The sequence below is a fragment of the Miscanthus floridulus genome, chromosome 1, assembly GCF_019320115.1.
Source record: "Miscanthus floridulus cultivar M001 chromosome 1, ASM1932011v1, whole genome shotgun sequence".
Classification (NCBI taxonomy): Eukaryota; Viridiplantae; Streptophyta; class Magnoliopsida; order Poales; family Poaceae; genus Miscanthus; species Miscanthus floridulus.
The window spans coordinates 82,734,880-82,745,153 of record NC_089580.1 but is presented as its reverse complement, the minus strand read 5'-3'; the positions used below and the strand labels follow the sequence as shown (position 1 = coordinate 82,745,153).

The window sequence follows — 10,274 nt, the reverse complement described above, 5'->3', positions numbered from 1 at the left end:
CTCCCCTGCCCCCCCCCCGACCCACGTAAGGATGGCAACGGGGATATATCTGTCGAGTATCGCCGGAACGTTCTCTTCCCCGCTACGGAGAATTTATCCCGTCCCCATCCCCATTAACTGTCTCGGGTATAGATTCTTGCCCATCCCCATACCCGTCGGGTATCGGTCGGGTAATAGATACCCGACGAGTACTGCATACCCAATAAACAAGGACACTTGGGGTCGTAGCTTTGCAATCGAAGACGTTTCTTCTTCACCCAAGTATAAGTGTCGGAGTCTCGGAGATGCCGAGGAGAAGGAGCGAGGTTGCGAGGAGGATGAGCAAAGGTGGCAGAGAGACCGTACTGAGGAAGCGAGGGGCACGAGCGCTCGTGAGACAGGCGTGCTTGTGCTGCTAGCGGAGATGGTGAGGAAAAATTGAACGAGGGTTCCTAAAACACACAAACTATATATATGACTGTTCAAATTTGGACCAAAATACCTATGTTGGGTTTCTTTGGGTCTAATACTCGCATGACAGCTCAAATAGTCGGGTTCTCCAACGGGTAACGGGGACGGGTAAACAGGGAACGTTCCCGTACCCACTATACCCGTCGGGTATGGATTCTTTCCCATTTAGATGCCCGCGGGTAAAGATATGATCCCATCCCCGTCTCCTAATGGACCCACTATACCCGTCGGGTATGGATTCTTTCCCATTTAGATGCCCGCGGGTAAAGATATGATCCCATCCCCGTCCCCTAATGGATCAAATACCCATCGGGTATCGGGTATCGGGTCCCGTTGCCATCTTTAGACCCACGAACCCACTGCCTCCCTCAAACGTCCTCAGAAAAAAAACACGACTCCCCGCGCCGACTCGCCCCTCGCCCTTCGCCTCGCCTCGACGCCGCAGCCGCCGCTCAGCGCCCCCGACGAGTCCCGCAAGGCTGCCGCCATCGCCGCCGCCGGGCGCCCCCTACGCCGCCGCCGAGCGCCCCGACGCTACTGCTGCCGCTGAGCACCGCTGCCGCCGCCGCCGAGCGTCTCCTGAATCGAGGTCTCAGGCGCTTAGCCTCAGTGTCTCCCAGTGCCCCAGCCCCAGCCGGCGGCGGCCAGCCTACCGCATCGGTGCGAGCACGACAGTGCCTCCTCCTCCCCCTCCCTTCCTCTCTTGCAGACTCGGAGTCTCGCTCCTGCTTCTCGAGACCTACCTGGTGGCCTGCGCCCAACGGCCGCTCAGCCCCGGAACCCTGTCCTTTTGCCCGTATGTGGTCCTCCTAGAAAGGTGCGTTGTCTTTCAGCTTCTCTCAATCTCCCCCGTATTGGTTGGTGATGATGCTCTCTAGGTGTTTTTAAGAGTAAAAAAGGTGTGTCCAGATTGGAGCCTGGATTGAGTGGTCTCCAGATTGCAGCCATTCACAGGAAAACTGGATTCTGATATTGCAGCCTACCTGAATAACGATGTAGCCTGCAAGAGATTGCAGTTTATTTACAAAAAAAAAGTTAAATTATTGTGACGTGAAACTATAGTTAAAATTAGAGTGTATATCAGTATATGGTCCTACTTGCATGTTCAGTTATCTCCTACCTATCTTCTCAATCTTGATCATGACGACCTACACCATTTTAGTATTTTGTTCACTGAAATTATATCTTATAGAATTGAAGCATTTTGTTCAGTGATAAACAATCTGTTCTCTATAGAGATGCCTTTTAAGGACCTGTTCCTGATGTTAGTGGAATACCTCAAGATATGAACAGTGAAGTGTAAAACTCATGAAGGGGCAATATAGCAATAGTACTATCACATAGCAACTATGAAGAGTGAAGCTGATGCATTTTGGTTAGAGAAACAGTTGCTATGGTTCATAAACTTGTGCCAATCCACCTATAATGTTGAACAAAAATTTGAAATGTTGACCTTGCTTCTTTTTGCAGAATTGAAGATCGAAGTTACAAGGAAGTAAAGTTGGATAACACATCAAACACTAAGCGAAAAGGTGAGGAAAAACTACCTTGCTGCATTGAACATAAAGAAATTATAGGTTCAGCTGTTTGGCCAAAACTATTTTTTTGTAGAGTAAAATGCACCACATGTCCATTAACTTTTGGAAGGGTGTTATTTGGGTCCATCAACTTTTAAAGTACATTTTCGGGTCCCTAAATTTTCTATATTGCGTATTGCAAGTCCATAACCGTTTAGTTGCTTGGTAATTTTTCATTGAACCCCTTAACTCCATCCCAAAATAGCGCTCATGGAGAACACGAGCAGACATGGGTGTTGGCAGCCACGCCGTTGCTCAGCGAGTGTGCAGTCGGTCGCACCGCGCCAGGCCAACTGGCAGCAGCGTGGCGCAGGCGCCTGGGCCAGCCAAGGCGTTAGCGGTTGGTCGGTCGTTCACACCGGGCAGCCACGCGCACCACTAGTCCGGCCCTGCTACACCATCGCTAGTCGAGCGGGAGCCTGGGTGGGCGGGCTGCTCAGCCAGACAGCCATGCCGCCACTGGCCACGCATGACTCTGCTGTAATTCCTCAAGATGGGGGTGGAGCGGGTCGCTCCAGCGGTTCATTAAACCAATCCCAAAAAGAACTAATCAAATGGGCCCCTAATACAACCCATAACACACCAGAGGGGCAACGGATCTGAACCACCCAAACCAAAGGATCGCATGGATCGACCCTTTTCTACCTGACGCTGCCGCCGGCGCCGTGGCCGGCTGCCACCCCTGCCGGTTTCTCTTTCTCTCCACGTACGCCGGAATCTCGGCGCTCCATGCCCTTCCTTTTAGGAGAGCGCTGCCATCATGCTGCTGTCGAGGGCAAAGTAGAGCGATAGGATGGGCGTAGGCGCCCCGTCCAGTGAGGCCAGCGCGGATCGCGGAGCACGGCGAGGCGGAGGATCGGGGAGGAAGACGAGTACGAGGACGATTCCATCATCCATCGCTCTGTGAGCGTCGACGACATCGAGGTCTGCTAGTTCCACGCATGCACGCAGCTCCTCGTTACGTGACGACATGGTGCTGACATGCGTCACCTGCAGCGCGCGACGGCGGTGGTGCTCTCGAGGATGACCTGCTCAAAGCACGGGAACGGCGAGCTCTGCACGTCCCCGAAGTCATCGACGTCGGCCTCCACGAACAGGACACCCTGCGCGGGGCAGTCGACAACGAGCTTCCTCGTCCCTGTGTCTTCCTCGCGGAGGCGGTCGGCGAGCTGCCTGTATGCGTACGCAGAGGAGAGAAGACAGGCCGTACGCGAGGCGGCCACGATGCAGGCGGAGGCAGTGGCACAGCCGCACAAGGATTTGGACGCTCGCGATCGAATGACATCGTGGTTGCAGAACGCGTTGAAGAACGCGAAGCAGAGGTGCGCGAGGCCGAGGCGATGCAGAATGCGCTCGAGGCAGCGCTGACGTGACGAAGAGCGCCAAGCGGAACTTGGAGACGCTGCTCGGGGCATCCACATGCGTACTCCTCTGCGTGAGGATCCGTGACTCAGGACAGGGTGGTTGCCCACCCGCCCCAGCAGCGACGTGGCTTTGCAGCTGCCCGCCCATCCCGTTCACACGGCGGTGGCGTGGTTGGCCCTGCATGACCGCCATCCTGCTTGCCTGCGGCACCGTGGCGTTGTTGACCTAGTGCAGTGACGTGGCTGGCCCCGCACGCTCACTTAGCGACGGCGTGGTTGTCGGCGCCGACGCCTGCTCGTGTTCTTCGTGAGAGCTATTTTGAGATGGAGTCATTGAAGTGAAAGGGTTCAATAAAAAATTACCGAGCAACCGAATGGTTATGGACCTGCAATGCACAACATAGAAAGTTTAAATACCGAAAAATATATTTTAAAAGTTGATGGACCTAGATGATACCCCTCTAAAAGTTAATGGACATGTGGTGCATTTTACTCTTTTTTGTATGCCAACAAATAAGAAGTCAACACAACACTTCGAATGTAAACAACTTTACTCTTTTTTAATTCTATCCTACAGCCCAAGAAATTCTATGTTCATTCTTGCACCATGTGGTTGCTTATGATGTAAACTACTTGTTCGCTTTCTTATTGGCAGATGTAGCCACCAAAACAAACATGGATCAGGCTCCACTCCAGGATCTAACTAACTCAATCAGCATATGTATTTTTTTTTTCAAAAAATATGTGTATGTCCCATCTGAAAGATAGCAACTGTTATGGCAAGTGGAGCCGGACCAGGGGCCCATACGGTACTGTAGCACGTGAACATAACAGCGTGAACAGTACCGGATTAGATTAGATTAGATTGGTTTGGTTTGTTAGGAAAGGAATAAGATAGATTGATTCGATTAGGATGTTTCCTTCGGGGTCAAGTCAGTCATCTCTATAAAAGAGAACCCTCTATCAGTTATAATCAAGCAAGAAGCAATAATTAAGTTGCTGGCTTCCCCTGGGAGCTAGCTGTCCCTACCCTCTCTCCCTCGCGTGAACAGTACCCCCGTGGGTACTGTAGCTCTCCCTCAACTCTCTCCCTCTCAATCCTAGCTGGTAGGGCATCAAGTCCTATCAATCTGGTATCAGAGATCTCTGGTTCGATCATGTCCAGCCCTCTACCGAGTTCTTCCCACCTGCCGCCGCCGCCACACACCCACCCGCCGCCACCAGCGTCTTCATCGGCGCTGCTGCCCCACACATCAGGCGTGCCGGCATTGGGCGCGCTGGCGTCCTCAGGGGTGATCGCGCCCTCTGCCCTGGCGCCGTCGTCTCCCACCGCCCTCGTCCTCACCCCGGAGCAGATGACGGCCGCAATCCTGGAGTTAGGGCAGGCCGTGGCGGACATCAGGGCCTTCCTCGTCGGGCCCTATGCACCCCAGCCGCAGTCGTGGTGGAGGACCCTATGCTACAGCAGGGGGTCCGTGGCTGTGGATGGCATAGATCATCATGATCTTGTCGATGCCACCGCCGCCGACGAGACTCTCGAGCACGCCTTGCACATGGAGGAGCTCATGCAGATCACTGACTGCAACCAGCTGCGCGGCTTCGACGAAGCACCAACGGACGTCCACTTCGCTGAATCGGATCGGATCGATTCCGCTGTGGTTGTGCACCGCCGTCCTTAACGCCGTCGCCAGCAGCACCATCGGCAGTCGTAGTGGTGCCAGTGCAATTCCACACTGCTACGCCACTTGCTGCATCGGCGCCATCACCAACAACGATGGTGTCAGCTACGTCGTTGCGCTCCTCTTCGCCCACCATGGTCACATCACCAATGAAGGGCCCGGCTGCCACAACTCCGGCAGTCTCATCACCAGCTTCGCCAACAACCCCGCTGGCACTAGTGTCACCAATGCAGGCGATCATCCATGCACCGACATTGGCGGACATGGTGCCTTTGTCGCTGCCTCTACGAGCCGCAGCACCGATCCCTCGAGCAGGGCCGTGGCTGTTTGCATGCACTTATTCTCCGCCGGCTCAGCAGCAGGCCTTCAAAGCTCCATCGGTCGCTTGGAGTACGCCTCCAGCACAGCCCCGCTCTACTGCACCCATAGCGGGGGTGGCTGCTCGTGGAGGGCACCATCGACTCCACGTGCAGGCGCTCCATGGATTCGAGCCGGGCCGATTCGATTCCAGGCAGATCAGATGGCGCAGCCAAGTTTGGCACCTCGAGGAGGAAGGTATGGATCGTGCACCACTACAGAAGCAGATCCCATGGGACGTAGTTGATTTTGGGGAGCCATATGTCTTCGGCCTCGATTACAACTGCAACATAGGACTCCTTGAGCAGAGCTGCCATGGCGATCTTCTCTGGACTGCAAGGTCTTCTGCTCCAGCAATCGCCACAGCTCGAGGACGAGCTGTCTTGGAGGGGCGGAGTAGTGTTATGGCAAGTGGAGCCGGACCAGGGGCCATGTGGTACTGTAGCACATGAACCTAACAGCGTGAACAATGCCGGATTAGATTAGATTAGATTTGTTTGGTTTGTTAGAAAAGGAATAAGATAGATTGATTCGATTGGGATGTTTTCTTAGGGGTCAAGTCAGTCATCTCTATAAAAGATAACCCTGTATCAGTTATAATCAAGCAAGAAGCAACAATTAAGTTGCTGGCTTCCCCTAGGAGCCAGCCGTCCCTGCCCTCTCTCCCTCGCGTGAACAGTACCCCCGCGGGTACTGTAGCTCTCCCTCAACTCTCTCCCTCTCAATCCTAGCTGGTAGGGCATCAAGTCTTATCAGCAACTGCATATGTATTCATGTTTAATATGGACCATTAATATACTTTGCTTGTTGTATGTTGCATGAAGCCGTCTCCCGCTGAAAATGGATGCTCTTCCAATTTAATGGTAGTTCCAAAGTCATTTTCACTTTTGATTTTATGGTTATTGCAACATTTCATACAAGAGATCTACAGTAGTTTAGGTTATTGATATTAACAAGTTTTAGAATTTCTCGAGAGTTCTACAGTTGCTTTTTCAGTATAGAACTGTAGTTAGACAATAGTTGATTGGTATAGAAACTTAGAAAGTGACTATATATCTTTTTTTTACTGAGGCTTCATCATGTTAGTTAAATGCTACAACTTTCAGCATTCATTCTTTCATCTAGATGATGCCGAAGGTTTAAGTTAAGACATTTGTTTTGTTGGATATCTATTATGTCCCATGCTGTTTATGTCGACGCACCCTCTGGAGCAGACTTTGCATTTTGGTAAGATTGCACAATCAAGTGCGACGCACAAGTTCAGGTTTATGCAGTGTGCTCGAATCCTGCACAGCTACTGAGCTACATGGAGCAAACCACGCCGAGTCTTCTTGGCGACGCCTTCGTGGGATTGCTGATTGTCAGAAGAGTATGCAGCGGACTAATGTTGCTCACTCTACCTGCTGTGTTTTACTTTTTAGCGAATTGAATTGCCATAGAATGCAATACAGTTTACCGTGATCTGCAACCTATGTCTCTGTTTCCTGATCCAGGTTCTTAGCAGTCATGATTTTGTTTTGTTCTTCTAGGTTATTGCCTACAGGTTAATTATTTTTTGTACTGCAGAGATGCATGGAAAAGAAACTCGGACTCATGAAGGACTGATGCATGCCTGTTTGAACCATTTGAGATAGGGCTGGTTATTTTGAACTAGAAGATCCCTGTTATATGAGTCTGTCTTTGGTGGTATGAAGTGCATATTCAACAGCAACATGATACCGTGTGCATGAGCCTGCTCACACCCTGTGGAGTGATACATTCTTTTAGTGACGAAGATATTACATGTGCATATCAGTATACAATGTTGTTACCATGTCAATATAGAGCAATGTTAGTCGGGAATAGGCTCTTAGAGCGATCTTTCATGTCATGCATTTTATTGTTTCCTTCCATCTTTTTTCTCTCTCAATAGACCTGCTTCTGTACTTGAGTTGGTGGATACCGTCGAATTAGCATGATCAATGCAAGTACGACTTCAACTTCTTAATGGGATTTTTTGGGTTCTTTTTTTAGAAAAAGGAAACTTTGAGAACTGGTCTTAGTATATTGCAGAAAGATGAATTGCAAGAAGTACATAGCCACGGAGGAACAATCGTTGCAAAGTGTTGTTTCTCAATGGCAATGCAGAACATCAATGCTATAGCAAATTCCACGAGATAATAATACATGGGCTATGCTCTCAACCATTTACACCTCATGTATAAGTGAATAAAGATGTAATATCATGTATTGTTCAGAAGCCCAGCTTGCAATTTCAGTGAGGAAGCGGCTTAGTAGCCCTCAGGTTAGCGCGGCGGGGGTTGAACTGAAGGTTTTACATTTCTGGTGTTGGAAACACAGCTGGAGGGCTAGGCCAAGGAGTACCATGGACTAGGAAATAGATTATGTTGTTAAATTGTGTGCCAAGACAAATTCAAATTGTTGTGAAGAGTAGATATGGAGGAATGTATATGGTGAATTGATGATTTTTATTGGAAATTGATTCTTATTTATTTGAACGTGGCTCAGAATAGTATGTTATTAAGCTAAATTTAAATTTATTTATCTATTCATTACACAGTATATTTTTTATATTACTAAATATATGTCCGTGCGTTGCACTGGGGTCATAATTTTTTGTGTTGAACCTTAGTAATCGGACGCGGACGCATAAGCTCCGAGAACTTCGTATCGGATGCAGACCGTGGATCCCATCAACGTATCCTAATCGGGTAGGACGCGGATGTGTGAGCTCTTAGTAGAGTATTATTTGTATTGGACACGTACGTGTGAGAGATAAGATTTGATATCACTGGGTAGATGATGACTTTAGTCTTTTTAGGTGTATATATATAGAGAGAGATAGATTATTGCATTGAAATTTTGCTCCCGTATCAACGTACGGGCATTTGCTAGTAACTATTCATATACTGAACCTGATATACAAAATAATAGTTGGACTCAGGATTCAAAGTTGTCATGCTCTTCTACTAGATGTATTCTTTTAGGAAAATATGTTTTTGTTAGCCCTGATTTGGGAGGATTTCCCGAAAGCAGCCAATGATATTATATTGGTAAAAGTAAAAATAAAGTGGACAAGGAGAGGCGCCGTGTCAGACAAAGAGAAGAGATAAAGATAGGATTACGATCTATCTACATTGCAGAGTTGCTGGTACCAGAAAACGCAAAAGAAATACTATGCTCCTAGACCTGTCCGGATCTTGTTCCAGAAAGGAACCATAGACTAGCATGAACTGCAACTGACTACTGAAGCCATTCGTTCATATCCGTAGTTACCTGCATCCACAAGCGCATTTATAGCTACAGACACCATTTATAAAGGCATGTTTAGTTTCCAAAATTTTTTACGCAGTGCCCATCACATCGAATCTTACGGCACATGTATGGAGTATTAAATGTAGACGAAAAAAAACTAATTACATAGTTGGATTGAGAAATCGCAAGACGAAACTTTCGAACCTAATTAGTCTATAATTAGACACTAATTACCTAATACGAATAAACGGGCTACAGTACCTAAAACCAAAATTTTTTGGCTTCTAAACACGGCCTAAATGCAAATCTCTTATGTCAATAAACTGTACTAGTAGTAGTAGGATAGCATGTGCTGATGTGCACGCTGCCGTGGATGTCATGCAGTGCACCCCGTCCAATCATCGTTGCATGCCGATGCCATATCCCCACCCCGATATGCAATTTTACAAGAGAAAGATGCGAGGTCATGTGGATGACTGATGTGGCAGCCTGCTGCTGCTGCAGCTGCTCTCTCCGGGTCAGTTGATAATAATATAAAGTGTCTTACACTTACCATTTATTTATTTTATGTTATATTATCTATGATTATAAACTTATAATTATTGGATAATACATTTGATTATAAATCTAATGGTATTAAGTTTAAATTTTAATAGTTAAAAGTTGTTAGCTAAATTATTGATAAAATATTAGAAAGTTTGACTTTTGACATAAGCGAATTGTTTTATAAACATATAGGAGTATCTGTGGCAGCATCCCGCTGCTACTACTAAAATGCTCTATTGGTCCCAAAATAAGTATAAATTTCGTTGCTTGAGGAGTATTTTTTTAAGTTTGACCAAGTACGCAAAAGAAGTATGTAGAATACCAATCCTGGAGGGAGTATTTGTATAAATTTAATGATATTTATTACACATCATAAATATGGGTACTTTTTTTATACTCGTGGATTGGGGAATTAGGGACGGCGGTGGTGGGAAAAAGGGAGACTGGAGGGAGGTGCCGTCAATGTGAGATGGGAGGGGATGCAAAAGAGAGCCGGGAGGGGGATGTGATAAATATGGGACTACAAGGACCATAAAACGGGACGGTGGACCGTCACCCCTCTAGAAATCAACTTATTCATGGACAAATTCTTACGTAAGAAATCTATTTATTCAGGGACGGAGAGAGTATATACTTAATCAAACTTTCAAACGTTTGATTCCTCGAGAAGCGAGATATGCACCTATTTTTGGACAGAAAGGGTCCGTACAAATCTCGTATTTAGACAAGCGAATCAATCTAAAGTTTTGATCAAATATATATGAAGTGTACTAATGTTTACGTTTACTAAATAAACGCATCATTAAATTAGTCATGCTATATATTTTGATGTAAATCTATTTATAAAGATATAAACATCGATATTGTTTTCTATAAATCTAGTTAAACTTATATTTAGTTGATTTTTCAACGACATATACGATACGTGCCTCCGTACCTCATAGACCCAGCAATAAAGATGGGAATCCGATTTATGGATGGGAGACATGGATCCGCGATGTTGACACGCCAGATTTTTTTTTTTATTTTTAACACTTTTTGTAAAC

The 10,274-nt window shown here is 47.3% G+C and overlaps 1 long non-coding RNA gene across 1 annotated transcript; it reads left to right on the top strand.

Annotated features, from left to right (window-relative positions):
- The first annotated feature begins 864 nt into the window (after positions 1–864).
- Positions 865–7,721, top strand: LOC136488576 (uncharacterized). The gene is made up of 3 exons (XR_010767396.1): positions 865–1,267; positions 1,921–1,982; positions 6,994–7,721. It is a non-coding gene; the product is annotated as an uncharacterized lncRNA (long non-coding RNA).
- Positions 7,722–10,274: the final 2,553 nt, after the last annotated feature.